This window comes from Rosa rugosa, chromosome 2 (assembly GCF_958449725.1).
Source record: "Rosa rugosa chromosome 2, drRosRugo1.1, whole genome shotgun sequence".
NCBI classification, from domain to species: Eukaryota; Viridiplantae; Streptophyta; class Magnoliopsida; order Rosales; family Rosaceae; genus Rosa; species Rosa rugosa.
In genome coordinates this window covers 47,731,685-47,756,376 of record NC_084821.1, presented here as the reverse complement: position 1 = coordinate 47,756,376, position 24,692 = coordinate 47,731,685, and the positions used below count along the sequence as shown (strand labels likewise).

At 36.5% G+C, this 24,692-nt stretch overlaps 2 long non-coding RNA genes across 2 annotated transcripts; one reads left to right on the top strand and one right to left on the bottom strand.

Annotated features, from left to right (window-relative positions):
- The first annotated feature begins 16,366 nt into the window (after positions 1 to 16,366).
- LOC133734811 (uncharacterized) lies at positions 16,367 to 18,225 on the top strand. The gene is made up of 3 exons (XR_009858593.1): positions 16,367 to 17,727; positions 17,878 to 17,908; positions 18,032 to 18,225. It is a non-coding gene; the product is annotated as an uncharacterized LOC133734811 (long non-coding RNA).
- Positions 18,226 to 22,756: 4,531 nt separating this feature from the next.
- Positions 22,757 to 24,373, bottom strand: LOC133734813 (uncharacterized). Its single transcript, XR_009858596.1, has 3 exons — positions 24,074 to 24,373; positions 23,732 to 23,992; positions 22,757 to 22,919 (listed from the first exon to the last, which is right to left on the bottom strand). It is a non-coding gene; the product is annotated as an uncharacterized LOC133734813 (long non-coding RNA).
- Positions 24,374 to 24,692: the final 319 nt, after the last annotated feature.

Here is a 24,692-nt window from a genome sequence, read left to right as displayed (position 1 = left end):
TTTGATTTTGTCCAAGTGGTGAAGTGTTAAAGTCGCATATGTCAAACCCTAGCTAACTATCTAAAAGTCAGCTATTGTATCGCAAAAAAAAAAAAAAAAAATTACTGTAAAACTCAGACGACATTAAATAAGGTGCATCGTGCATTGTCTGAAACTAATGTGACAACAGACAAATTAAAAAGTATTGTGTGAAATACTCAAATCAGACAACATATTTCAGCAGGCATTGACTTAAAGGATATCAGACAACAGACACCTAATAACAGTTGTGTGACTGGAAATAATCAGACAACAGCAAAAATCAACCATTGTATAAATGAACCTTGGACAACATCACATAATAACTGTTGTCTGAATTAATTCATTCAAACAACATCAAAAAAAATCAACCATTGTCTGAAATGTTATTGCACAAGAGCTAAGAAAAAACTGTTGTTGGATTCGAAAACTTAGACAACATAATATTTCTTGCTGTCGTCTGATTAATTTATACGACAGTTAAAATGTTTGCTGTCGTCTGATATGTGTTGTCTGATTCCGAAATTGGTGGAGTGAAAGTAACAATGGCAGAGAATCACTGGTACTGATATTAGCTTCACTAGGCTCAGTCTCTGGCACACCACCGCACACAGTAGCGTCACTGTGCATAGCCATTGGCACATTAGTAGACATAACATTAGTCACATCAGACTCATCACTGGTCACATTAGACTTGGTCTGCACATCACACTCATCTTGAACCTCTCCATTATCTCTTACTTTAAACTTCTTTTGCTTTTGACCAAAAAATAAAAAAAACTTATTTTGCTTGCGGACAATATCTAATATCTTTTTAACAATATCCTTGATCATATCAGATTCACACCTGCCATTTTGAAAATATATACAGGAAATAATTAACCAATCAGCATTTGTACACATTTATGTTGAAACAAGCAAATATATATACCGGTAATTTACCAATCATGTATTGCTAATTTTCTTAACAAAGCAACTACCCTAGTAAGAATATAAATCAGATCAGTTTCTGAAATGTATAAATTTCTTGTATTTAACATACCCGTCCTTGTAAGTCATTCCCGACAAATTTGCTACTTCTTTGAGAGCTTCTTTCCATAGAGGGATCTTGTCCTTGTTCTTGTCGTGCATCTTGCTAGTGTTGAGTGGTTAGATGATTATTGGTTAGAGGAGACTCCTGTGATGATTCGGGATGTACTCTACGAGGATTCATGTATTAGTACTCGAGGTTCAGGTTATATGTCCCCCTCGCAGTATAATTATCTTTTAATTAATAATAATAATAATAACGGGCGTGGGGCTGAGCCTCCCAGTTAGGCTGGGTTCCAAACCCCTTTTCAAAAAAAAAAAAAAAAAACGACCAGTTTGATTTCGAACTTCTGTTGGTTCCACTTTGTAGAAAAATGGGAAAACACGTTGCTGCTTTGACTTTTTACATTCAAGGATCTTAACTAATTCATCCAAACGCCAATGTGACGAAACATAGTTTTCTGATAATATAATGATAGAGATCATTGATGCTTCTATTGCACCAAGAAGTGAAGTTTTTATTTCTTCCCCTACCTCCAGCCCTTCAGCATCAAGAAATGTCTTAATTCCTTCTCTAGTTAAAGCATCGTGAAGATAACCTATAACACCTTCGCGTGTATCCTTACCTCTAAAACTCAAGAACACATCATAATCATATGTCCCTGAATGGATGAAAGAATATAGAGGAAGAATTACCAAAGTATTCAGACCAAAAAGTATCCCAAAAGTCGGACATTTACTATGATCTTATAATTTTATTAACTAGCATAACATTTGGAGTCTTACCATGGTTCTTTTTACGTTTCCACAGTATAGTTGCTGCAATGGATGAGACCAATAACATTACAATAATTGAAACAACGACCGGAATAACAAACTTGTTTTTCTTCTTCGTCTTGCAAGGAACCTGCCCTGATAAACCTGGATTTCCGCACAAACTGACAAAAGAAAAACAACTATTAATTGATGGCAACGATAATTTTATAATTCCTGCTATTATATATTTCAAGAGAGAGAAAAATTAGAAAGAGAACATTTGTGGTGTCTTCGTTAGTTCTAGGTTTAATTAGGCTACAGTTAAACATAAATTATTAATAATATCGATCACCAACATACCTCAATGACAAACCATCCCCTCTTTTTGCGATAAGCCTTACAGGAACTGAGCCAGTGAGCTCATTTTTCTCTAAGTTTCTACAAAGGTAAAGTATGAATTATATATATAAATCCATAGGTCTTTAACAGATCCATGAAACATCAAAATATAGCATTTATTAATTGGTTTCCATGAATATACATATAGGTTTTAGGAATAAATTACCTACTTTTTGTGAAAATCTTACCTATTATTTATGTGAATAACGTAGGGATAATATATTTACATTATTTTTAGACTTGGAAAAATTACACAAGACACAAAGATGAATTATAAAGATTTGGTTTGAAGTTCATTGGTATGGTTCCCTATAGGATTACCATGAACTTCAATTATCTGCTTTAGTTTTAATCCCTAAACATGATAAGATCCATTAATCAACAGAAGAATATTTTTGTAAGTTTGAGTTTCTCAGTGTAATATATTTTAGAAACTCTAATGCATCTTCCAATGCCATTTCTCAAGTTCCATGCATGACAACAACCTCAACTATTTACAGATAACATTTAATCTTTTATTTTTTTTCTTAAATAAATTTTACTTTTTTTTTTTCAAATGGAAATTTACTTTTACACAGACTGGTATATTTATCTATACTATTATTAAGAGAATAAGTTTTGTTAGCCAAAATAAAAAATTTGGACAAATTTAACTCTCAAAGATTAAAAAACTTTGAAAATAAATTAAATCACAAGGGTAAATATGACAATTATAAAATAGATTTTTATTAAGAAAATTGAAAAGAAATGATACCACACCCCCCACTAAGTTCTCACTGCAATAACTATTTTATTTCATTTATTTTTTATTTTCTTAAAAAAAATTATTACACATGCAGAGCATGTATGAAGAATATTAGTGTATATATATACATAATAGAGTACGTAGGTAAATTAGAAAACGCATGGATTATGTGAAAATCTCCATATTGTATAGATAAATATAGATGTAAGTGGCCGGAAGTTCTTAAAAATTACTAACTAATTAAGTATATACATTAAAACATTACCTTACGAGATAAAGAAATTTGAAGTCATCTTTTTTCTTTTCATAAAAAAAAATCATGTTTCTGCCTCTCGAAAGAGAGCTTTCTCCTCCGCTTCCCCTCTTCGCTGGTGGAGGCAGTGTACTTCGATCTGGAAGGATGGCTTTGCCTCCTTCTATGGTCCAAACTGTGGTGGTGGAGACGGGCTCCTCCGTCGAAATCTGCCTAAATCTCTCTCTCAAGCTTCTGATGGCAGAAGTGAGGGTGATCTGGTGTTTGATCGGATCTACAGTGGTGTGCTCGTGGGTGAAACGAATGGTGGCGCTTGGAGAGCTGATGGATCTGATCGGATCTGGAATTTGGCTTACAAGAGGCTGAGTTTTCCGGCTGATGGTAGCGCTTTCGGGCATGGCTGGGATCGATCGTTTCTGTTGGAGGACAACGGAATCGGTTGTGCTCTCGATTCTTCTTTGCCGGCAGAGGTGGATGACGGGCTGGCATTGGGTGTCGAGTATGGTGGTGGGGTTCGTCCTCTTCTGCTCGAATGGGATCCATTTCTGTCCGGGTTTCTTGCTGGTATGGGTGGTGGTCTTCAGGAGGAGGCTATCAGTGATGGTGGTCGTGCAGGGGTCAAACTCCGGCGAGTGGTGTATGACGGCGGCGGCTTGACTGCAGTCTCATCTCGGGTTTGCCCTAGGTGTTTTATTTGGGCCTGGTGTTGGTCTGCTAGGGTTCTGTTTTGGGCCAGAGCGTTTGTTTTGTCTTTAAATTTTAATTTAGTTTTGGGCCTTCATTCGTTTGTGAATGATGGGCCTATTTTTTTCTTGCATTGAGCGGGAGAGATCGCAAAGAAAAGAGAGACCTCGTCGTCCCCATTGGGGTTTTTTAATCATCTTCGGGGCTCTGCTTTTCTTTGTTTTGGGCTTAATCCTAAAAGGTGGGTGTGCTAGGAGATTACTAGTTTGTTTGCTCTTTTAGTTAGGGGTGGCTTTGTAGTAGTTTCTACGGAACGGTTCTTTCTGTCGACCCCATAGGGGTGGATCGTTTTTGTACTGCTTGCTGAATTACATAATGGGATGACCTCTTTTACTCAAAAAAAAAAGAAATTTGAAGTCCTAAAACAGCACCTTTATGATGGTTCTTTGAGATTTACTCTTACATGTAACACGTTGCAAGAAATCTAGTGTAAAAAAATTACCCATGTAATAATTAGCATAGTACCTAGGCTGTATGCTTGAAAGAATATCCCTCTAAACATATTCCTTATACATGTAATAGAAATGAAAAATAAATAAAAATTCAATTTGATATTGATGCAACAGGATATAGGAATGTTTGATTAACATAACAATGGCAATTCTCAACTGAATGAAGGATGATAAAGAAAATAGAGAGCTATTTGTAGCATTCTAAACATATATAATCACAAATTCACAACTGAAAGAAGGAAAATTTGTGATTAAGTTAACATTAATGTACAACCAAATTAATAATTACTTACAAGACATTTAACTTTGGCAACTCTGACAAATATTCTGGAATTTGTCCCGATAAGTTGTTGTTTGATAAATCCCTGAAATAATAATGGCAGCTCAAATACATTAAAATATAAGTGTTTCTATTAAGACTTCCAAATTTGCTTATTTGACCTCTTATAATATTATTAAATGATATATATAACTTATTATAAAATGATTATTAAGGACAATAATTATACAAAAAAAAATATTATATTAATTTTCTCTAGACTTCCAATTCAATAATATTAGATTGCATGCTTTATTATTTTCCTTATCTATTTCATTTTCCGATTTCACTGCATACTCATTAAAGCATTCATATATATTTAATAAGAATTAAAATTATGATTAAGAGCATCTGACATAAAAATGTATGATATACATGTTGAAGGCAATGGTGAGGGAAAATAGAATAAATCATGTTATAACCTAAATATAAGTCTATCCATTATATTTGCAAAAAAAAAAAAAAATGTGGTAGCAATAATGAGGTATAGAAAATAGAGAAAATAAAATAATCATTAAGAAAAAATGATTAATCTTCATTTTTTTTTTGCACAGCTAAAACAGAAAAAAAAAAAGTTAGAAAAAAAAAACACAGAATAGTTCATGTTATTTTCTTGTTGATTAGAAATTAATCTTTGAAACTCGATACCTTGTGTTTGATTTTTTTTGTTATTGAAATAGATATTTATGTTGTCTGATTAAGGAATTGATATGTACGTAATTAAGATTTATAGAGTAATGAGTTTAATTGTGTATCAGTAAGGGTGTACGATATGCTTTCTTCTTTGACTCCCGCAAAGGAGGTTTCTCGACGACGGCTTTTCTTAGGGAGTTGCGATCTTGTGTGTTTGACTGAGACGAGGGTCCTTTCACCTTTCTCTAGTCTAATTCTTGGTGGTGCTGGCGGGACAACTCGACGGGGCTCCTTGCTCCTAGGCTGTTGCCTAGTTCTTCTCGTCGCTGCTCTGGCTATGGTGATGGTGGCTCTGTTACTGATCCGAGATTGGATCGGTATGTTAATGATGTGGGTTCTCTAGGAAGGATGGATGTGAGGGCGGGTTCTGGTGTTCGGCCTGCGGTTTGCGGCTGTGATTGGTCAGATTGGTTTGCCTAGGATTGCATAGATTCGATGGTGGATCTGTCTTGCTTGTTGGGGGACCTGAGTTACTGGGTATCGGATCCGATCATGCAATCTGTCTTTGATGGTGGTTATGATGGAAGTGGTCAGTGTTCCCAAAGGAACTTGTGCGGCGGTGGTCTCCTTGGGGGTGGTAGCTTCTATGGAGACTCTGGCTGTTTCCAAGAGGGCGGCGGCTCTGGCAGAATTGTTGGGGAGGCTAGGGTTTCTCTTAAATGGGCTTGTTGGGATCTAGGGTTTACCCAAATTAGGTCTTGGATATGGTTAATTTCGGCAGGGCTATGGGTCCATTTTGGGCCTGTGTTTTTTATTTTTAATTTCGTGGGCCTTTGTCGGTAGAAATTTTGAAGAATTATTCAAACCTTGAATCATCTGATGCTGAAACAGCTAGTAGGAGCGAGGCTGTGCAGATGGTGGAAAGCGAGGCTATGCAGATAGTGGAGTCTCCTGATACAGAGGGTAATGTGGAAGGTGGTATGTCACCTTCTACTACTAGTTTAATTTAATTTTTGTTTGGGTCGCAAAAACTAGAGCCTTAATTGAAACCATTTTATGTCTGCTTCGAGGTTTCTTAGTTTTTGTTAGAATAATGGTGCGTGGACTTCCTAAAAGGTGGGTGTACTGGGGATTTTTTGGGATTTTTATTCTTCTCGAATAGGGATTTTGAGAGGTTCTGAGGAATGATTCTTTCTGTGGACCCCATAGAGGTGTTTCGTTTTTGTACTGCTTGCTAAACTTAATGAACGGGCTGACCTATTTCGATAAAAAAAAAATTATAGAGTAATTAAATCATTGAAATGACTAAGTTTTTTTATTTTAAAGATAATAGTTTGTTTGCAAATTATATGAGTGAGGTTATTTGAGGAACTTTAGTGAGGTTCACTGAGTAAATTTAGTATTTGAAAATTTGATAAAAGGTCAAGTAAGTAAATTTAAAGGTTCCAATAGAAAAAAGTCTAAAAATAGATAGAGATTAATATTGTGCGGATTGAACTTTGACATATGCCATGTCCTAGTTGTCTACATAAGAGAAACTCAGAATTGACTCATGTACATATCAAAGATGATATACTTACAATGTCTCTATCATTGTGAGATTAGCTATAGAAGTAGCTATCTCTCCGGTTAATCCACTCAATGACAAATCCCTGCAGATGGCATGTCGTGCACCTTATTTTGGTAAGTGATTTAACTGAGCAAACAATATATATCTGGATATATATCTATACTCACAGGGATATGATTCGTGCGGAGTCATTGTCAGAATAGCTACACTTCACACCTTCCCACAGGTAAATTTGAGGGTTGCACGGATCTCCTTGCCAATTCTTAATGATTTTATAAGTTGACTTGAGGTTCGTAATTGCTTCAGCTAATATTTTTACATACAAACACAAGGATCTCATAAAACTATCAATATATCCATAGGGAGTAATTGAGGAAATAAACTACCATGCACATAGAAACATTGTATCTGTGAAAAATGGGAAAAAAGCTTTTCTTAAGATGATCTCTACCCTTTTGATAAATGAAGTAAAAGAGATCCTAGCAGTGTTCGTGTGACAAACAATATATTCTAATGATTCAAACTGTCTAATTTTGAAATCTCATTTTAGAATCAAACTTGCCAAAAATCAGAAAAAGTGAACATCGATCATTTGATGATTGGATGTTCTCCACGAGTATTTTAGCGCTCATCGATGACATGCACTATCGATGACATCCTTCACCGGAAACACTAAAATTAAAGATTGTGCGAGGAAGAATTATGTACCGTCTTGCTGGTTTGTTTCTGATACTAAAAATTCTTTTTCCATATAAATCTCATAGGCGTTCAGGATCGATCGATAGTTTATCGCCGGTGCATATATTGAAATATCATACTGTCCTCCTTCCGCAGCAATCGTGGTGTTAATCGTTGTTGTGTTCAAGTAACGTGGAACAAATGGCTTAGAAATAAGCTCTCCATTCATGGTAATAGTGAGCTCTCTAGACCAGCTGGCGCTGATCTCTTCAACTTCTGCAAAGTGCATATATATATAATATGATGCATTTTTACCGACGACAGGCTCCCAGGAAAAACTTAAATATTTGCTTGAAATATCTGCTGGCGTGGCAGCTGTACTCATGACATCAGATGGGAGTTGGTAAGGGGTTTGATCCGTGTCGATGACGGAAGAAGTACTTAATTCTTCCCAATCAACGCTGAATTCAGGATTCCAGATACGATCATTAACATCGTTTGGGTACCTGAATAGAGATAATATTTCATCAGAAAACTGAAAGAAAGAAAAAAAAATGCATATTTTGCTGACCAAATTGATATTTTTTTTTCTTTAAGTCAGCAAATTTGAAATTATAGAAAAACTGTTGGACTTGCTCTAAGTGGGGGTGGGGCTTTAATTTCAAATTTTGTTATTTGAATACATCAGGCTTCGAACACATTACCTCCCTAAACCCTAAAAAAATTAAAAAAAGTACTCCTTTAAAAATTCTGAAACTATAATATAAAGTCATAAGATCATACTAAAGAGACTATGTGGCAATCGAGCAGCAGGGCTCCATCTTGCAGATAGGCTCGTCGCTATGCTTTGCCGCTACAATTTAACTATCTAAGTATGCATCAATTTAAATTGTAGATCAATTGAGAATGTTTAGCGGTATTTCTGAATGTACCAGACAAATATCTAAGTATACCTAGCAAAATCATAAAACGGGTTATAATATTCTAAACTAATGCAGAATTATTTTAAAAGTGGCTAACCAAAATATCTTTTTAGCTACTTTGGCTAAAATTTGACAAAAAATTAGCAAGCATTGCTAAAGATGCTTATAGAGACTAGGCAATGCAATTGAGTGTAATATAACAATCCGAGAGCATCTTTTGGAAACTTTCTTCATTAGTTTTTTAGCTATATTTTTGCAGCTCCACCAGTCTTCTATGTGATTCTCTATTCTAATTTTTAGCTATATGGCTCCTAAATATAGAGTGTCAGATGAGGCTCTCTGTTACTTTTGTTAATTTAATACATTCATTTTTAGTTATTTTTGTGTAATACTTGAGCAATTTTTCTTCATTCAAACAATGATATAAAATTTAATACTGGCTAAAATAAAGAAAACTAATGCAGATATATTTTAGCTAATTTGGTTAAAAAAATACTAAAAATGCTCTAATTAAATTGATAATTGTGTCAACAATTAATTAAGAGGAACAATTGACATTAAAGCTGCATCAAATTTATGTATGATATATTTCGATCACCTGTATATGGTCTGATTCACTGCCATGTTTTGTCGCTTAATAAGTGCCAAAGACCCAACTTCTGTTTGATAACTTTCGTCACGTAAACGCCTGAGTTCTATAGTCGATATGAATGGAACCCCTTTATTTATGTCAACCAAACAAACATGTATGTAATTCCGCATAGGGATATGTATGAGCTCCTTGATTATGATAGTATTCACACTAGTAATCACCACAGAATCCCACAAACTAGCTCCAAGATGCAGTTCGAATTCAGGTAAATTGTTTTCCCCATCATAATTTCCATACCCAAAGCTTGCTCGAATCAAATACTTTTGCCCGCTTTTAATGTTTATTTTGTAACAATTCCTGGTTCCTTTAGGGAAGATCCTAACGAACCAAAACTGTTGCTGAAAGTTATACTCACGTGATACGGTCTTGCCCTCACCAGTATCAATGAAATTTGTGTCTGGAACGTATCTTATGGTTGTTGTGCTTTCTGTATAGTCCGAATTTTGTTGTAGGCCACAATCTATGCTAATGAAGTCTGAGAAAATAATACATAAGAAACAGTAGTTACATGTCTGTGTTGACCAAGAATTAATATGCAAGTGTTGTTAAAAAAAAAAAAAAAAGAACTAATACGCAAGAGAAAATAGATAAGTTCAAGAAAATTAGATATACTCCACTCACTCTATGTGGAAAGTCTATGTAAAGTATCTCTCTTTGAATTTATTTGTGGAAAAATGGAAACATTATATACGAGTCCTTGAGATCTTGACCCAAAAGAAAGAAAAAAACAATTATTTTCTCCAGAAGCACTTATTTTTGTTACACAAATCAGTCTAGCTTAAAAGTTAATCTGAGAATTTTTTCTTCGTTTTTTTATCTGACCGTTTTGTTATCAACCTCAGTAAAACCTGATAAAAATTTTTATTTCAATAAAATCTAAAAGAAATTTTATTGATATTGACCCTCAATAACTATTTGACCGATGGACAATCAATACCAATTTCACTGACACTTTTGCAAAATATGATCTTTCTTTGGGAGCATATGATTAAACAATTTGTTTCGATTAGTGAAAAGAAATTACATAGTAGGTCTTATATGAAATCCCTCAAATTGTGGGACAAAAAAATATACGTATATTAATACCTGATCCATCCTGGGCATGAACTAGGAGCATCATCACAGCGAAAGCACCGACAAATGCCAAAGGGAATTGCATGAACATTTGAGACATGTTTATACTTGAGGAAACAAGCTATGAAATAATCCTCAGTAAACATCATCATTATATAGACGGGGTGTTCGTCTAGCTGGATTTTTTAATAATAAGAATCCATCGCCTTTAGTTTATATCCAAGTTCAAGTTGGTATTTCAAGTGAATATATGAAGGAGTTCTGCTCCAAGCAGCACCCATCTCCAAACATTCCTATAGGTAATAAAATAGAATAAAATAAAATATTTTGACAAGCCACTTTCTCTAGTCTCCTGCGTTTTGATTCTCATTTCATCCTCTCCCATGTGTGTAAAGGTCAACGGCAAACTACAAGTGGGCCTTTTTTTTGGTCTGAAATAAATAATTACCAATGGGCTACAACCAAAGTAGTTGATAATTTCGGACAAAAAAAAAAAAAAAAGCCTGGTAGTTTTGTTTTGTTATTTATTTATTTTTTAAATTTTGGACGACAATTTTCCCCACCCCACCCCACTCCACTCCATCCCGATGTTAGTGAGAATTGAATCCATGACATCCACAGTGTTAGTTAGGCTAGCTAACTATCATATCACAGCTCACTGACACCTATTGGTAGTTGTTTAAAAAAAAAAAAAATTTAAAATTTAAAATTAAAGAGTGTTTTAGTCACACCTCTAAACTAAAATTGATATTTAGATTGTCTTTTGAATCCTAACTCCGACACCACTTGGACTAATCTCAAGAGTTTAAATTGTTATTTGGACGTAACTCCCACTTAAGAGACTTTTGACTTTTTTTTTTTTTTTTTTTTAAACTAAAGTTGATTGCATTAAATGAACAACCAAATGGACAGAGACTACATGCACTTAAAAATAGAGAAATTGGCGGGAAAACTACAAATTCTGTACCCAAGCATCGCAGCTCATTACAGTCCAAGGAAATCTCGCTTAAAAGCAAGCCTACAACAAAGAAAAGTAGGCTCGCCTCCTAAGGAAACATCAATCATCTACACCTCACTTGCCTACACGCAATTGTGGTGCACATGAAACATAGAAATATCTCATAAAGGTCCTAGAAACTAATCCTACACGCACTCGAGTTGTAAAAGCTAATCTTATTTCAGATAATTGTCAACTCCCATAACAGTCATGACCCGAAAATAATTGGTCCTGGACCATATATTGACCCAACTGCCTAATAAGGTCCACCTCTTAGGCCAGACCCACCCTCATTACTAAGTGATAAATAAGGGTGGCAAGACGCCCTCCTTAAATACCTACAAAATAGAGCCCAGTAGCCTAAGTTTGAGCCCAAACCCAAACCCGAGGAAAACGAGCAAAACCCCACCCTCTGCTACCGATCAGGCTCTGCCGTTGTTAGGCCCTCCGCTTTCCACCACAGCATAACTCTTCAATCAGACTCCACCAAAACCAGTTGAATTCCCGCCGACCTGCCTCAACATAATTAAATCAATAATCAAGATTAGTTCACACCGACCCCTCTGATACGCCCTGTATATGGATTCACCCCTTTTACTGTATGTATGTATGTTAATTACTTTTACTTTTACTTTTCCCAATCCGCGTTTTATTATTTAGGGGTCCAAAGAGTTGACTTTTTATGGGGTAACAATTTGAGAAATTTTTTTTCACGAAAGTTGTAGAGGACGTTCAACCAAGTCCGTGGACACGTGACACGCTTAAATCAGAGTTTGTATGTGAAAGTTACAATCTAAAAACTATTTCTGAACATGGTATAAATAGGAAAAACTCACCATTTCGGGTAAGTTTCAACAGAATTCACCAGTCCCGTTTGAAGCCTCTCTCCTTTCTCTATCGATCTGGGTGGTTTGGTGGCTCAATTTGAGCCGAAGGAAGTACAGCAAGGCAAAGAAAGCAGTTGTGGCGGCGTTTCGGGTACCTGGCCTGAACTTCGTTTTCCGGCCACCTTCAGCCGCGCCACCAGTCGCGTTTTGAAGCCCTTGAGACGTACACCAAACTCTCCAATCCTCTTCATCCAATTTGAAGTGTGGAGGTCGAATCGAGGATTTGAAATTTCTAGGGTTGCGAGGTAAATTCTGACCTATTTATGCATTTCTAGTCTTTGTAAAAGTTGTTGGGCTTGATGAGAGGAAGATTTCGGCATAGGTGGTTTCACCCAATTTGAGGGTTGGAGAGAAGACTGCGCTTGGTGGTGCGTGGGGGGGGGGGGAGAGTAGGGTTGATTCCGGCCTTCTATTTTGAATCGTTAAGTTGCGTTTAACGTATAGGACTTGTAGATACAATTTTGGTGAAAATCGGAGTTGTTTTGGTATCGATTGCAGATTTTTGAAGTTCGAAGTTATGATTATCGATTTACGAGTATTTGACCGTCGGGTTTCTCTTAGTTCTGCCCTAAAGCCTTTAAATTGACGAATTGGTATTAGTGGTGAAGTTCGGGTCGAATTCTCAGAAGTTTGAAGCAACTAGGTTTTCGGGGTCAGAGTTTAAGATTCTGTTATTGTCCTTTATATTCTAAATTCCGAACCTTGAGTTTTTGTTTATGATTACCATTTTGTACAGGACGTGAGGAGACCCCACATGAGAAGGATTCTGACCGACAATAGGATTAGTCGTATGTTGTGAGTGGACATTTTCTTTTTAAATAATATGCATGCAAGAATATTTCCTAATTAATCACTTTATTTATATCCTGGTTTCGGATTATGAAATTTAAATTTGGTTTGTTGACTTTGCCATACGGTTATTATTTTTGGAAATGATTGATAATTGCTTATTGGTTTTAAATTACTATGAGCTTTCCGATAAATTTTCTGAAACATGTTTATCAATCAATTTATGAATTTCTCTGTTATCAATCAATTTATGAATTTCTCTGATCTCACACCTTAGTCCTTGTCGATTTGGAAAATTATGTGGTATCTGAGAATCACATTTGTTACTCTTTTTATGAGCATGATCTTCAGTATGATTTTACTTTAGATTTTCCGAGCACGGTTGGAAATTGTACTCGTATATTGTTTTGAAAGATTTCGGGGAAATCTTACTGGTTTTCAGTTTTCTTATGCCATACTTGTGGTGATTATTTTATCATGCTAGCATGTAGTCTGCCTTTGTGGTGACGTGATTGGATCATGGAAGCCTGTCCACCTTTGTGGTGCTGGGTTGCTGCCTTTGTGGTGGTAACTCTGAAGCCCAGTATCCTGTTCGCCTTAGCAGAGGGTATTCTCCCAGATGGAGGTTTCTGAGAATAAGAAGGTAGGCTTGGCGATGCAGTTCTTAGAGGATACGGCCTGACATTGGTGGTGTGGTATTACTAGAGATTTCAGAGATGCCGGCCAGTTCACATGGAATCATTTTAAGGCCTATTTTTATAGGCGATATTTTAGTGATGCTCAACTTCACAGGATGCAGGATCAGTTTCTGAGCTTGGAGAAGGAAGGGAATCAGACTATTTTGGAGTTTGATAGCAGTTCCTCTCGATGGCCCACCACGTTCAAACTTGGTATATAGTGAGCAAAATAAGATATATAGGTTCATCCAGGGACTTGGTGGTCAGTATAAAGAGAAGATCCGAGGGGTGTCATACCAGAGTTTTGGCGAGGCAGTTTCTTATGCCATGAACATTGAGTCTTCCTCATCATCTGGTTTCTGACCTCGGGATCCTGGTGGCCCTAGCCAGGGTCCGTCTAAGAGAGCTGCTTCTACATCTGGTTCTGAATCTTTTATTGGTAATAGGGGTAGTAGCATGTTTGGATCTCGTTCTCGATACAAACTTCAAGGAAATGAGAGGCTTAACCTAGGGTAGTTTGGTTGACGCCAATTTGGGTAGTCCAGGAGTTACTAGACCAGTAAGAGTGGGGCCTCTGCCAGTCAACCAGCTCAGATAGGACAGTTTCGGCTAGTGGGATGTTTTGAGTGTGGTCAGTACGTAGATCACTTCAAGAGGGACTGCCTTCTATTGACTTAGAGAGTTACACCTACTCCTACTCAGACTGTCGGTCAGCCGTCTGTTAGTGCTTCTAATAGTGGTACCTGTACCAGTTCGGTAGCTCGAGGCAGGGCAGAAGTCAAACATGACGTTCTGCGACCCATGCTAGACTGCGTGCCATGACCCAGCAGGAGGGTCGTGCTTCACCTCAGTTTATCATTGGTACGATGTACATCTTTGGTCAACCCACTTTTACTTTAATTGATCCGGGAGCTACACATTCTTTTATGTCTAATAGATTTTCACTCCTCGCGAATGTGCCCTCATCGCCTCTTCCAGGCGAGTGGCATATGTCATTACCATATGGGGAAGTGCTTAAGATAGAATGGGTGGGAAAGTACAAATCACTCTTTAATTTCAAATATTACGGTATTTATTTTTGTCCACTCACTCTAACATTTGAAATACTTTCCTCTTGGGCCGGTTTGGTTTTAAGTCACTTTTAACCCAATTCGCAGTGTTGTTGTTCGACATTAATAGGAGTTGAGACATAATATATGCATCTGCCGCTGTCATTTTGGATGTAGGCTACCTGTTTAACCTAACTGTTGTTATTTCAGTTTTTATCTTAAATTGCTTTGATCAGCTTGGGGATGTTATCTAAATTCATAGTACTTTTTTCAGGGTTTATGACCCAACTATAAGGAGTTTGTGTAATTTAATTTGTGTATGTTTTGTTGGGATAAGGTTTATGACCCAAATTGTGGAATTGTTTGGATTTGGGGAGCATGGTGGCTCCAGGAGAATAAGGTTGGTGTTATAAGTGTAAATGTGCTTTCTACAGGTTTTGGGTAGTCCATCTTTAGGGGTGACTCTGTCAAATTTTCAGTAGAGTTATTCCTAAGATGGACCCCGCAAGGTCACCTTGAATTTCATGGTGAAATCTGAGGCGGGTCTTGTGACCCTCGATCAAATCTGCTTCACCAGTCCTTAACGTCGATCCTGAACTTCACTACCTACATACCGCTTTCCAAATTGAAAGCCAAGAACTTCTACCAATACTGATTCGCCAAGATCCGACCCCAAGCTCTGCAGCCCAAGACCACCACAATCAACTACAAGCACTGGCAAAGCAGTCAACCCAACGCCGAAGATCCGGCAAGGCACCAGATACGAAATCTAATTGTTTCACCTGCCGAAGCCATGAGCCATGCCAGGTCAAACGGGCTCCTGCATCTCCCTAATTTTCCAAAAAATCCATCGCTATCAAATTTAAAATTGAACTTAGGGCTCTTAAAAAAGGCAATATTCGAATAAAAATTTACAATATCACTCTTCTTTTACAACAGTAGCTGGTGTTTGTAAAGACCACTGGGTTGTGCATATATTATTCTAAAATTTCTTATGAATTATAATCAAATAGAGAACTTAAGGCTAGAAAATAATGGTTGTTATTCTTTAAACTTTTCATTGAAATAAAGTAGTTCTACACTGATCGGCGTTAAAACTAAAAAAAATAGGAAAATATCTAATGAGCTTGGTTTTGTTTTTGTTTATGGTAATCGGAGATGGCAGAATTCTAGTACAAATATGACATTTAATGACAATGTTTAGATGACATTTGCTCAAAAACGTCATTAAATACCCTTTCTATGACGTTTTCATTAGAAAACGTCATGGATCAAAATTTTGTCTCAAGTTTATGACGTTTTTGAAATGTCATTGTAAGTCTTACTATTTGATGACGTTTTTAAACTGTCATCACTCTTATGACGTTTTTCAAATGTCATGAAAAATGTTTTCATGACATTTGGTAAGTGTCATGAATGAGAATAGGCCATGGCGTTTTGAAAACGTCATGAAAAATATTTGCATGACGTTTGGTAAGTGTCATGAATAAGAATAGGTCATGGCGTTCTGAAAACGTCATGAAAAATATTTTTATGACGTTTGGTAAGTGTCATGAATGACAATAGGCCATGGCGTTCTGAAAATGTCATGAAAAATGTTTTCATAACGTTTGGGCCATGCAGTTTATGACGTTTAGCAAACGCCATGAATTATAAAGCAATGACGTTTGTAGTAAACGCCATTAAGTTTATGCCGCTTTCTATATTTACTAGATCTATTTCTATCTCAATTTTAGACTCCACCTTCTTTGTTCTCTCTCTCTCCTGACTCTCAAAAACCCAGACCCCGAACACTGAAATCCAGATATCAACTCCTTCGTCATCCGGATCCATCTCCTTTACCAGCTCAAATCCCGCTCCATTCCTTCTTAATCGCAAGCCCAAAACCTCAATACCCAAACAATAACCCTAACACCTCAGTCCCATATATCTCCCATCTCGTATTTCTTTAGAATTTTGCTTTATCAATTCATGTTCTCTGTTTGTAGATTTGAAGGCTTGGTTAATTGAGGTCTGACCCCATTTCATGACAGATTACCTGAGAAGTGGATCAAATCTTGGTTTGCAAATCCCCAATCTGAGCATGACTTTTACTTTTGAGTTGTTTACTAGTTGATTTATTATATCTTGGTTTGGTACTTTGTGCATTTTGATTTACATTTGCGATGGATTTCAGGGAATTTGAGCTTAATTTTTGTCAAATTGCAGTTTCGAACTATGATTCTGTCAAGGAATTCGATGGGCTCCAGGTTCAGGCAATTTTCAGGTTGTAGAGATTTTGATTTTGGGTATATTTGGTTTTGGGTATACCATATTTTAAGGTAATTTTGTCCCATTCTGTATCAGTATTGACTTTGCAAAATCTTGGGCTGGAGGAAATCGTGTAGCGCTGTAAATGCTTGTAAGTTGCTGTGGATTATGAATTGGAAATGAACCGTAAATGTTGTGTGGTTGCATGATGAACAACTTGAGCTGGAGATGGGTATTGTGTAAGGTTTGGTTTCTATTGCTTCTGCACTAGAAAACCAATTGTTGTCAATAGGCCTTAAGTTATGAAGTTGGGTTTATCTCGTTACCCTTATTACAATTTATATGGTTATGCTAATGGTGGCTTTATTATGTTGATAATTTGTCTAATCTCCCATATAACATGTATATCATTTTATTGAAATTTGCTGATCATATTGTTCTTGATGCATGTACAAAATCATTGAATATAAACTCTATTTTGATGATGGATTTTCTTTTAATTGGTTCCAGGTTTCATTTCCTATTTACTGCAGATTTCAAAATTCTCTGGGCTGCATTTGATTTGGGAAACCCCAAATGATTAGTTTTTGGGAGATGATAACGATGATAACGATCAAATGATTAGTTTTTGTTATTCATCTGAGACGTTGTTGTTGTTGCATGTTGTTGTTGTTATGGTAGATGTGTAACATGCTGGAAGGCTTGATAATCTATGCAGCAAAAGAATTTGTTTTCTCAGGAAGGCTTGATAATCTCTACATACTCAATCAATCTGGTAGCAGGTGCAGCAAAAGAACATTTCGATTTCTTCCTCTGTCAAGATTCTATTGTAGGTTAGCAGCGGCATTCAATACAACTAGTACTACTTTCTTATATTTCTTCTGCTTTGTGTGTAAGACGAAGCATATTCTATTATGTGGTTTCAATTTGAAGCAGCTGATTCTTATTATTATTATTAATATATTTTTTACTTTATTGCATAGGCTTGGAGTTAAGATCAAGTCATCAAACACCGTAACTTCACTAACCATGATTTTTATTTTCGGTTTAGTAATTATATTGTCAGAAGTTGATTAGTATACATGAGTAGAAGAGGTGGTCAATGTGTACTCATTTTGCCTATTGGTTCTTTGGCAGGTATTGGAAACACGGAGAGGGTTGGCCTTTTGCACAGTTTGTCCAACTTTTCATTTAAATTTTGATACTCTTTGGATGTAGTTGATATGAATAATAACATTTACTGAATATATTGAGGTTGTAGTGAAAATATTGATTCTCAATTAGCTTGTTATTCATATCAGTATTGTTTCTATGGTGATATGTATCTGTAACAAGAAAAAAAAAATTCTAATTTTAATTCAGATTTTTTTTTTGAAACAATTAAAAAATTTAATGGCGTTTGATAAACGTCATAAAAAAAGTTGCATGACGTTTCGTAAACGTCATTGAATATCTTTCCATGACGTTTTGCAAATGTCATAAAAATGTTTACCATGACGTTTTCTAACTGTCATTGAAATACTTTCTATGACGTTTTCTAAATGTCATGGACATACTTTTCTATGACGTTTTCTAAGTGTCATCAATTCATGCCACATAAGACGGCACCAGTAGAGACGACGTTCTGCATGACGTTTAAAAACGTCATGAAAACTATTTTATGACTTTTTTCAAACGTCATTGAATGTTTTTGTGTAGTAGTGAACCTGTCTCGGAATTCACCTTGAAATCTGAAGTAGCTGAGGGACCCATCTTAGGGGAAATTTTATAAAAAAAAATTTGGCTGAATTACTCTTAAAAATGGACTACCCAAACTTGTGAAAACAAATTAACAATAACTCAATCTCTATGAGCTTATAAACTCTCCTCATATATTTAACTTCCACAAGTGATATAAAATAAAACTAAACTCAAATCTCGAATATCAATATAGTACGGTAATTCAGATCAATCTAAATCAGAACTGAAATAAGGTACAAATAAGTTAAACGTATAGCCTACAACAAGGATGAAGGTGGACACTATGCCTCAACTCCTATGCACGCCCAACCTTATCTAATCTGCAAAAGAAATTCGGCCATAACAGCATGCCGACGAATTCCTCCTCAAGCTCGGTCTAAATGTCATCCTCGAAAGTTTCAGGTGCCGAAGCTTTCAGACTCGGGTCCCGCTACATCCGGCCGAACTAGAAGGTGATGCTGGTGGAGCTGAGATCACAAGCACGAGGGCTACAAATCCCAGGTAGTGGTGCGGCCAAATATAGCTGGAAATAGGAGATCGATTTGGGTCACCACAATCGACACCACTGACATAAAACTCTTTGATTCTCCATCCTCAGAGCAACTAGATCCAAACCACCACCAAGGAATTAAAGAGGAGGAGGAGACGGTCATTTTTCGACCGGTCCAGTGATCTAAGGTGACCGGACATCAGAGAACCTGCCGGGTCTCCGGTCTGGTCGGGTGTGCTGTTCGGCTTTGTCTCAAAGAAAATGGAAATGTCGGTGCTGTGACTAAAATGGAAATTTCTAAAAATGGAAGGGTCAACTGCTATTATGGTAGGATTTTCATAATAGTAACTTCTGCTTTTCAGATCGTAACTTCTTCATACGAATTCCGATTTTAACGTCTCGCATGTCCACGAACTCGGTTTAAGATTCCCTACGACTATCATGAAGGAAGTTTCCCCGAAAATTGAGCCAAGAAAAAATCAACATTTGGAAATCCTAAATAACCAAAACGAAGGTAAAAAGTAAGATTTTTTTAATTATCTACTGTCTGAATGAGTGGTAAATAGGTAAGTTTAGGTACGGGGCATAAGCCGCATAACAGGAGATCTCGAGATTTGCATTCAACGAAAAAAAAAAAACGCAGAGGATAGGTGGAGCACCACACCTAGACGGGGCATAACGCTAAGTAAATTTACAAACTTTCTCCGAGTATTGACAGCTCTGTTTTTTTTTTTTTTTTTTTAAATAAATGGCCGGTGCGGCTGTCTTAAAGTCTTAATTAATGAAGCTTCTAAACCTCCCTTGAAAACTGAAAAGGATGACTTTCTATTTTCTTCTAAAATAAAGGCAGACGACTATAGGAAAAAAACGAATATTGACTATGCTTTTGCACATAAAATAAATAACACTAGTGCATTTAACAAATGTAACGTGTATTCATAAGCATATATATGTACAAATCATACAGCAACTGTATCGATGCACTTGGTATCAGTGGTAATAATAAATGATAACTAATTGGATTAACTAATAACTAACTAGACACTACAAGCATGTGTAAGAGAAATATTGGAATGCGGTAGGTACTGATGTGTGCTTGCCTGTGGAAATTTTCCTAGATACAGGAGATCTAGAGTTATCTCAGATTCCAACTTCATCCATCTTGCTTTAATTTCCAAAGGGATGGATCCAAACGATCAACTCAACTTCTATCAATTGATTTGTGTAATATAATATTGTCTACAAAATTAGTTCAAAGGTCACAAAAGTAGTTTACAGAATTAATTAATGTGTAATGCTGTCTACAAATTTGAATATTGCTCCTTGACAACGAGGCTTTTGGACTATGACTAGGCGAGATATTGCTCCTTATTATCGTGTGATTACATATTGCCGAAATATAAGCCTCCCGGAAGAATTTCAATTCAAAGATATGCATTACCCTGTGGTTGAGCGAAAAGCTAACTCAATCGCAGTCTTATTTGGTTTTTCAATGAGCAGATTGGGCCAAGTATTGCTCACGTAATATATTCTGTTTGCAGCAGACTGAGTCCCTTTATAAAAAAACTATTTCAAGACGACACAATCTGGGCTCCCGTACGCACACTTGCACAGAAACCCTATTAAGGGGACAATATAAATTTTAGTTATCTGTTGTCTAAACTGATATATATCTCTCGGGTCTAACCACAAAACCTGACCTGAAACCTCATAATTCTTGTGGTTTTCTTGTTCATAAGCAGAAGTGTGATATGAGCACCGCGTTTTCAGAATACAACCTCATTCTTTTGCATGAAGCTTAGTGTTTGATAAATAATAGCACAAGTTGTTCTGGCTAACGAATAATGAAATGTAGATAACATTATCATCATCATATGTGGCTAAGTATAACTTCCAAAGTCTAAAGTTAAAGTGAACTCTATCGAGCCTCTAGTGAAATGGATAGTCTGTTGGATGAAGATCTTTCACGTTGGCTTGACGAGGAAGCCATAGATAGCAGATGCCTTTCTGTGAAAAAGTCTGGTTCATTAGGCTGTGGCAGTGTAATTGTTAACAGAAATATAGTTCCTAGCCTAGCATTGTTCATTTGTAGAAAAAGGCTGTTACGTTGCTGTTATAATTAGTGCTTAATTAGTCTTCACTAGGCCAAAAAATGAATCAGACGACAGTTTTTCACTGTCGTCTGATAAGGCACGTTGCTGTTGTCTATCTCAATGCCGTCTGATGGGTGAATCAGACAATAGGACGTAACTGTCGTCTGAGGTAATTTTGCACAACAACAACAACTTACATGACTATTGTCTGAACACCAGAAAGAACAACAACGGCAAGTATATTAACTCTTGTGCAAATCAATTTCAGACAACAGCTGCTAGAAGAGAGAAACTTGTGAAGAACAATCAGAAAACATTAGCTTGTAAATAAACTGTTGTCTGAATGAAGGTTGTACATCATCTAACTAGCACGATAGAATAAACGTGTAGCCATTGTATATCAATGTTTCATAATATAGCATCTTGTAATAAACTGTTGTCTGAAATCAAGTCATACAATAGTAGCTTTCCTATTCTCTGTGGTCTTTCTTAACTTCAGACAACAAATTATTTTAATCTTTTGTCGTGTTATATCTAGTTGGGCAATTGAATAGGTTTGAAAACTATTGTAGATAGATGGTTCAAACAACAGTTTTTTGTTTCTCTTTTTGTTATGTTCATTTGTTAGACAATGGTTTGCTGTTGGTATTGAATTGTCAGCTATAGAAGAGAAAACATACATTCTGCACAATAAAACAACACATCCTCGATTCCAGAAACACATCCATTAATTCCAAAAACTATTTCATCCTAACACAGGAATTAACACATCCATTGTTTTGATAGTTTCATATTTGCATTAAAGTGCTATAGACTAGTCTAACAAAAGGTCAAAGTCCTTGTACAAAATTTCATTGAAGCTTGAGCATTTCTGATCTTCCTGAGTTTTTGGGTAGCTTGCATATATCATACACTCTAATCGAGTTAAGGACTTAAACAAAGTCTTCCTAGCATCTTTGTATCTGTAGTAAGATGGGAAATACTCATCAAGTGATGTATACTGAAAAGCGAAGAAAAACCCAAGCCCGTTATCTCATCTATCACCAGCCTGTCTAGCATGCACTTAAAGAATAAGAGAATGAAGACTAGATAGTACAAGTACTCTGAGTCAACATTTTAGACTAGAATGGTTAAATGATTTGGAGAAGAAAATGAAAGCAAACTGAATTAAACTATTTGGCTGTCTCGAATTCAATATATGCAAAACACAGTCCTAATGATCTTCCCAAACAAAAAGAATCTATAACAGAAGGTACTGGATCGAGCATGATTCTTCTCATTCTGCTACCAAAGAAAATTGCAGTAACTTGTAACCAAAAAGACAAAGTGCAATATATTCAACACAGTTGTACTGACATTTTAGGAATGAAAGAACTTACTGAATTTTGAAGTAGTTGACATATAGATCAAATCCGACCACTACAGTTCCAACTTATAAGACAATGAATAGACAAAGTCATCAATATTAGAAGTTGAGACCAAGAGACCAAGAAAAAAATATATATTTTTTTACGTCCATGGCTCTAAAGGAATGCAGAAGAGAAATTTCTACTCATATTTTATCAGTAATTTAGTATCAACAATATAATAGAAAACAACCACTAAAAGCAGTTGGAAGAAATAAAAAAGGACAGAGGTATACGCTCTCATCATACTCCATTAGAAATCCAGGCTTCAGCTCTATCTTCTTCCCTCCATCTTCCTGTGAAATGCTCTTGTTAGCCACATTGATTACCCAACTTTTGATTTATAGACTATGTAAGAAAATATAAAGATATAAAAGAGTACACGAATGGAACTTTAGGAAAATACAAATGGGGCAAATGCTAGTATTCGGTTGAGAGCCATAATTATAAGGGCAACTACAAAAGGCCTTGGTAAGAATAGAGCTGGACATGGGTTTCGATACATATGACTGCTTCATAGTCCTTCGAGATATTCTTAAGTGTCTTATTCTGGGTCAAGTGTGAAACTTTCACTTGTGGTTTAACCTTTCTTGGGTGGTTGTCTGGGTTTGTACACTTCTCATTGTGCAATACAAAAGAACCTTCTTTCTTCTGAGTAATGTGGTGGGATGGAACACAAAAGGGTGGGTCTATAAAGGCTTCTGAAATTTGTGGAGGCCATGTTCTTAAACTCGACTCAATTCGATATCAAACAATGCAGGGGCTTGTCTTTGCAAACATGTAGCAATGCCTGAAAGATAGGATTTTGAATCTAAATTGATGATAAATATCTACAATTGAATAATCGAAACAAAATCATTCACCTTTTTCAAATAATCAAAGCATAAGAGAAACCCAACTCAACTATCACAATACACACAAAACCCAATTCCAATATCACCCAAAAACCAACATTCCCAGCATTCACAACTCGTCAAACAAGTGGCGGGCACAATCAAAATGGTAAAGGGAATTCATGGTATTATAGAAAGCACTTGACACAGAAATGAAAACACAATTAAGGGTCTGCCAAATCAAAAATACAAATTCCAAACTAAGAATGCACTACCTTGGAAACAGAACTCTTGCTATGTGCACTTATGGGTAAGCTATTTTTCCCGGAGGATTCGAAACACCGAGTCCGTCGCTACAGAAATTGAAGCCCTAACAACAATCTTTCCACAGTCATCGATTGCACGCTTGGTGGTACCCTATTATTATTCTGTCCATTTCTCAGCCTTTTCGAGTTTATTTCTTCGAAACTTCATCTCCTGCTTGTTCAATTTCAGAGTAGTACCTCTTTCTTGCTCTTCAATTTTAATTTCAAATCCTGTTTTTGATTATCATGAAGTGGTCTGGATTTGCAACAATACCAAAATTAGGGGAAATAGAACAAGAATAAGAAGCATACATGTAGGTATTAGAGCTTGATTCGATTTGGAGAAGGAAGACCAGAGAAACCCAGAGTCTCGGGTTCCAGCGATGGCACATGCGTGGTCCTCCGAGAGTGAGTCACCGGCGAGGCTTCTGGATTTTGATGTCCGGCTTCCTCTGAGCACAATAATGGTGGAGGTGTGTTGAGGAAACAGCTGGATCTCGATGAGAGCTAGGGACCAGCGCCGTCGTGACTTTCATGGTCGCGTGAGGAGGCTGGCGGCGGTGGATGACAGTGATCTCGTTAGGTTTTGATCGGAATTGGTTCCTGAATTGATTGGTGGTGGTGATGTCATGAACTGGTGGCTGGAAATAGTGGTCTCCGGCGAGGCCAGAGAGAACTCAGAGAAGTGGAAAGGGGAAAGAATAGAGAATTGGGCTTGCGGCTGAGGGAGAGAGAGAGAGAGTGTTGAGTTCCTTTAAATACGAGTCGATATAAAAGTAAAATTGGTGGAGGGAAAGAGTGAAAATTGAAAATTTGACAAAGTGTTTGATACAACAAGAGCGCGCCAGCACAATCAACCTTAAAACTCACACAACATCAATTTAAGTATATTGTCTGAAAGAAAGTGGCACAAGAGACAACTAAAAAACTG